Below are 6,982 nucleotides of genomic sequence, written 5' to 3'. Positions count from 1 at the left end.
ATACATGTATGATCCTCATGATATTAGGCTATTAATAATATATCCACTGATGAAGTTAATGGCTCATTACACTTGATGAATTATTTAAGAAGGTAATTTAGATATATTTAAGTTAACTAATTCTTTACAATGACAATTAACATGTCATTTATAAGCAATGATATGTAATTATGGCTCTTTTTTCTTTTTCTTCCGTTGGTCTATGTCTGATGGGATGCACATGTCTATGTAAAAAAAGAGAGAGAGAGATTGCAATGGACACCAACACAAATCTAATGCATCGAGTCAGTTGTTCCATGCTTTTATGATTTAAGTGCAGCAGTTCATACATTACATGACTGAAGCTACTAGGATTGTCTCGTTGATAGAGAGGGGAAGTCAGTATATCTCAGTGATGCGGTGAATGTAGTTGTTACGCATTGGGTTAGAGAGTGTAAGTTTTTTTTCTCCCGGTGCAACGCACGGGCCTCTTTGCTAGTATATCAAAAGTACACATGGTACATGGTAAAACATACTCCTTTATTTTCTCAAAGGGAGCGAAGGAACAACCAAACATCGATACTACAGTGGCCGGCCATGCAGAGTTGCCTCCACGTACGTAGTCCTCTCTCTCATATGGAGATCAGATCAGAGCATTTATTCATGTATATGTAGTATATTGGTAACCTGAATGTACTCAGCATCGATCGGTGGAGCTATAATCGGCGATGATGGCGGCAAGCAATCGATTACTGGATGTTATCGCAGTTGACAGTTGAGCTGATCTTGTAGGGGACGCTGACCCGGCACTTGGAGGGGATGTCTGTGGCCTTGCCTTCGTTGAGCCCACCGGCAGCACTCTTGATGCACTGGCACGCCGCTTTCTTGCAAGCGGCGGTCCGCACTGAGCTGGACAATCTCCTAACGCCGCTGCAGCAGGCCGCAGACGGGCTGGCGCTGCTGCCGCGTGCATAGGAAATGCAGGGCCCAAGGGCGGAGTTCACCTGGCTGCACGAGATTGCAGCATCGGAGGCAACAAGGAGGAGTGCCGCCAGCCCGCCACCAGGGCGACCAGCACGAGCTTAGTAGAGGCAGTGCGAGCCATCTTGACGCAGGATGGACACGGTCTGGTCCGGTCCCTGACCAAGCCGTCGTTTGGACCGGCCGCCCGCGGTCCGGACCGGACCGGACCGAGCAACATAGTGGTCCTACTTTTAGGGACCGGACAAGCCACGGCGAAGCCCGGGCCAGACCGAATGGACTGGCCAGCCATCGGCGTTGATGTGCGCGCATGCAGCAGCGAGGTGGGCCACGTGTTAGATCAATCACTGAATCACCACACACAGGAGGTCACGCGAGAAATTAAAAGAGAAAGAAGACACGCACGAACGCATTAAGTATGTGGAGAGGATTCTGCGACGCACAACTGTCTGCGTATGTTCTGCTCTTCCTTTTATTCAGCTCGTATCAAACTGATCACCCTCTATTCGATATAACTGTGCCATCGCACAGACACATCGTGGTCAATCTCTCCGTGGTTAAACACCACTGCCTATTCAGCGGCAACACGGACTAGCGTGCTTCTCGCACTGAAAAAACTAAGTGACAGGTTTAGTACGACAGAGTTTAACTCAACACTACGTGCGTGAGTGAATTGACAAAGTGGACGACATGCGTGAGCGCCCACGTGCACGAGAAATTAACTGACAGCTGAAACATTGAGAAAACTGACGAACTGAATTTTCTAAAGGTGGTGAAACTGAATTTTCTGAACTGACAGTCTTCACTCTCATGGAGAAAAAACGCAGACCTTCAGAGCATTCGGGATCTTGCCCCAGTTCTTCCTGGTGGCACCAGCGAGGCGTTCGCCTACCTGGGTAGCTGGTGGCCGCCTGGCTAGTGTGCATGCTGTGCTAAACTGACGCGCCATATACTATATATCAGGGTGGACACGGTCCGGGCCGGTCCGGTCCCTGACCGAGCCGCCGTTTGGACCGGCCGGCGGCGGACCGAACCGGACCGGACCGAGCAGCGCGGCGGTCTCCTTTTCCTGCACCGGACCGGCGGAGGTAAAGCTCGGGCCGGACCGAGAGGACCGCCCATGGCGGCGGCGGCGGCGACGTGGTGACCACGGCAGCGGCGACAGACGACTCCGGCGAGCACCTGGACATGATGAAGACAACTGCATGGTCGAGATCGGCGACGACGAGACGCGGTGGCGCCGGCCAGGGCGCATCTGTTAGCCGCTCATGTTTGTTGCTGCAGCTTTTCCGTTACATGCAAGTATTTTAGCGCGTCCATGAGCCCACGATTTCGTGTGTGGTTGCATTGCCGTGATTAGTGGATCAATTTTGACGTGGAGATAGTCGTGGGATGACGCCTTAATTAACGGATCGAACCTCGCTTCTTTTGCGGTTTCTGTTATCTGTTAGACGGAATAAAAGGAAAGGAAAACACCCACAATTTTCTGTGTGCGGGCCTTGCTGTTTCTGCCATCCCAGCGTTCCTTGCCCGCTACCATGCATCGTCGCTAGGATCGTTTTAGTATCGTGCCATCCTAAGATCCGATTAAAGCGACGGGCTGCGCTAACAACCTAAGACCAACTGACCAAGTCACAAACTGAAGAAAATTCCAACTGACGAAGCTGAACTTTTAACAGTACAATTACTCCTGACGAAACTGAATGTTTGACAACAACTTTTAACTGACACCGCGGTCACCGCAGGAACGACATATGGCGTGAGTGTGTGCCGCCGCTCGCCGTGCGTGCCTGTGCAGATGCCGACTACGTGCTGGGTCATCCATCCCATCATCTCGCCTCCATGGACGTGGAGCTACTCGTTGAACGGGCTGTTCTCGGCGAACTAGAACACCATGTATGTGTAGCCGCGGTGCATGCAGTGATGCAGAGATCGAACAGGCGAACGAGGCTCGACTGGTTAAAGCGAGCCAGGATGCTCACCTCGACGCAGCGCCCACGTCGCCGGCGGCAGTTCTCGGTCCGACCGAGCGGCTCGGTTAAAATGCGGACCGCACCGAGGTGCTGAGCGGGCCTACTTTTCCAATCCGGACCGACCAAGTTTGCTAGCGAGCCCGGACCGTTCGGTCCGGTCCTATGCGGGCCACGAGCGGGCCAAAAAGCCCGCTCGCTGCGTCCACCCTGAATGTCTATATATGTGTATTCTTCGATTAACTATACTAGACGTCAGCCCGTGCAGTTGCACGGGCTAATGTAATAAATGCCTATTTGATATAAATATTAAGAAAATATATTTATAGTTATTACCATCAAAGTAGTTCCGAGTTAGGTTGTCTATGTATGTGTTATGTTCTATACATGTCAAGAAAACAACCCCAGATTTCTTGATCATATTTCGGTTGTGTACCAAACTTAGCGTGTCAGTTTATGCACATGTGTTCTTTAACTTTTTACCTACCATTTAAATTTTCACGAAAATAGTTTTAACTAATAATTGTATGCACCAAATAATGGTCAAATACACATGTTTAGGAGTATGCTTGTTTCTAAAATGCCCTATTTTTCAGGACAAATAATGCAGCGCTAATCAACCATATTGTGTGATTCAGTTATTGCTTATGCATTTATGAACTACATCAAAATTTTATCTAATGTTTTGCATCAAATGTGCTACACACTATTTTCCTCTCAAATATAGCATGCCAAATGAAAGCAACAATGAAAGCATATCACATGTTGTTGGTTCACATAAAATTTCCACACAGAAATAAAATTATAGAAGTTTTAAAATAGGGCAAAGGAACAAAACAAATCAAGGTGAACACTTGTAATATAACATATGCGGCAACAAAAATAAGGGTTCATAATGTGAAATCTCACATATTTACCTTCCAAACTTATAAATTGGTAACCTGCAAGTAACTTTGTTGCCAACATCAAGAGACATCTAACTTTTGTTTGTCTACACCACAGCGGCATTGCTTTATAAGAACACCTGATGGGCATGGCGATTTCTAAATTAAATCTCGTTCGAAGTGATCAATTATAATACAAAAGTATGACATGTGAATCCTTTGCATTTGATTAAATATTCAGTGAAAAAAATATCTGAGAATTGAAAGCAGCAAATCAGAAATTCGTTGGTTAGTTAAGCTCCAATGAAAAGGAATAATGAGATTGTGGTTTTAAGAAGACCACCATATGACAAAATATTCGGAAGCAAGCATTAACTTTTCCAAGTCACAACAATGTATTCACATGTATACATCAAGGTTGAAGGCCTTGTGCATACTGGTTTCGGCATGTACTTCCTTATTACACCTGCGTTCTCTGTGTCAACTAAGAGGCCAAGAGCAGAGTCCCTACGCCATCTGTCATGGATCACTTTTCAAGTTCAATATACCATGCCTAGCTTGTGTCTCGGAGCTGTTTTCAATGATGCTACTACATTAGTCGATGCCTTGCACACACATCGCACATACCGAACGATATAAACATTTAGCAAAGCCACATTACATGTTCAGTAATAGAAGTAAGAAATCATCACCCTCTCACTCATGTGCTGGAATAGCACTGCAGTAGAATCATTGATAGTGCCATAAAACTATTTACTCGAATAACACTGTAGTAGACTCATTGATACTGGTTTGTTCATGTCTTTCATAATGAATTTAAAATGTAATCTCACATTTAAACAATTTATTTTAAGCTGGATGCCCTCTATAATGGCAGATAAGCCTGCTCTTATCTTTCAGAATGAATTACCGCACATAACTATTTCAAAACAAAAGGAAAAGATTACACATGCCACATTAGAAATAAAGTTTTGTGTAGTAATAGTCTAACTTTCTTAAGCATCAGAATAATGAAACAATAATTAAATCTGTACTATTTTTAAATTTAAACAACTTACACTAATTTTGCATGGTTATGCTTACGTAAGAAATCAGTCGAGCAACCTCGCTTCTTGATCGAGAATCCTCCAAAGATATGTATTCACCTGAAAAAAACAACACTTAGTTAAATATGATTTTGAGAAACTAAATTAGGGAATCTTCTGTGTAATACCCTTTAGAAATATAAGCCATAAAATGGTAGGTAAAAAGGCATATAATAACAATTATTTTAGAATGCACACACAAATAATTCAATGTACACCTAAAGGCTGAATAATAAATCTTTACATGGGCGTGCATGTAAGAATTATGAATATTTATTCCACTATTGCAAGAATCATCAGAAAAATGTGTACAATATGTACACTTGCACATTGTATGACAGCAATCAGATTTTTCCTGCCAGAACCAAGCAAGAGCCCTCTACTGAAAGATAGCTAGAATTTCTTTTTAAAATATTTGCTTAGAATGCATCCCTGAAAAGTTTCATGACGTGGTGCCACATGGGAGCATACCCGATTACTTTCTCATTATTTTCAACACCGCAGCTGCCGCATTTGAAACGTCCTTTGGCATTGATTTTCTCATTATTTTCTGTGAAAGTAGAACACAAATATTTGAACTATTACCTAACACTGACTCAGTATAATATCTAAGGAACCGATTTGCAGGCTCCTTTTTGTACGATCAAAAAGAAATACAAAAGAAATCGTATCAACATATATTGTTCTTAAAGAGGAGAAATTAGTGGAAAGCCACATGCAAGGCAATGCATCAATCTCGCTGAAGCTCTTGGCAGCACTCATTCTTCCTTGATTACTTTGAACCTAACCTTGAAGCCCTCCACAACAGCATGACGGCCTCCCACACTGACGACTGCATCTAGTACAACAAATGAATCTTTCCTCTTTCAATCTGAGCCATGACTGGGCATAACATGGAGATCAGGGGCATGGCTTTCCATGTGCTTGTGTTCTCGCTTGTGTGTGCCTGCAACCGAGGAGGATTTCATATTGGACTTCATATCATAAGCTTTATTATATTCATGTGTTGAAAAGCATAAGAAGTTACAAAAGTCTATTTTCAGGACATAATAGTACCGGTTCTCACTATAAGTATGGTTGATTGAGATTTTTGCTGGTCCGTTCTTGCGGATGGGAGAATCCTCCTCAGAACGACATGGCGAATTTCTACCTGCTGGGTGGACATAGTACACACACATGAATACAGGCTTAGCACTAAGAGTAATGGTTATGTATCAACAACACATGAATACAGGCTTAATACTAAGAGCAATGGTTATTTATCAATCTACGCATTCATTATAGATACAGTTACGTAATATCAATATGGACACGAATTAATCAGATACCTCAGCGTGCATGCACCACTGTTTCTTTTGAAGAAAAACAGCCAGCGTTGATTTCATTTCATTAAGAGAAAGGCATCTACCACTGTATATACCAATTGATTAGAGACGGCCGGTTACAGTGTCAGTATGATTAGTAGCTAAATATGAACAGCTAGCTAAGCATGTACCACTGTGTATACCAATTGATTAGATACCTCTCAGCTGTTCTCATGTGTGTGTGCGCCTGCAGCCGTGGAAAATAGATCAAGCCATCTTTGTGCACTTGCACATCTTGCCGAGATCAATTGATTTTTTTAGCTCACATACGTACATCTCAACAGGACGTAATCCACAGAGGGCAGTACACCGTATGTCCGTACTGCGTGCGAGACTGGCATCTGACGTGTAGTCTGCTTGCACCAACAGATGGTCCATCGCTTTGAGAGGATCCATCAAGTAAACTTTTGTCACTTGCATATCTGTCTAGAACATCAATCAAGTGCTAAGTTGGAAAGCAACCAATCGGCAATAAGAGCGCCAGGACGGCCAATGCCATAGGATTGATTGCTGGGTGCGGTGTGAGTATCACGTGGACGTGAGTTGTGTCTGGATCGAGCGGCGGATATCATGGTGGAAAAGGATTTGGCAAAGATGGCGATACAGGGAGGATCGATCTGAACTCGTTCGCCTGGCAATGCGCGCAGGCGACAAAATATGGCCGTCCCTTCATCCAGCATGTAGAGCTGCGCGCCGCCCTGTCCGACGGCTCGGTCGAT

General features: G+C 44.3%; 1 pseudogene; it reads right to left on the bottom strand.

Moving 5' to 3' along the window:
* Positions 1-728: 728 nt before the first annotated feature.
* On the bottom strand, positions 729-1,084 carry LOC119271083 (annotated as a pseudogene).
* Positions 1,085-6,982: the final 5,898 nt, after the last annotated feature.

Source organism: Triticum dicoccoides, chromosome 3A, assembly GCF_002162155.2.
Source record: "Triticum dicoccoides isolate Atlit2015 ecotype Zavitan chromosome 3A, WEW_v2.0, whole genome shotgun sequence".
Taxonomy (NCBI): domain Eukaryota; kingdom Viridiplantae; phylum Streptophyta; class Magnoliopsida; order Poales; family Poaceae; genus Triticum; species Triticum dicoccoides.
Note: the sequence above shows the minus strand (reverse complement) of the source record. Positions and strands in the feature narration are given on the sequence as shown.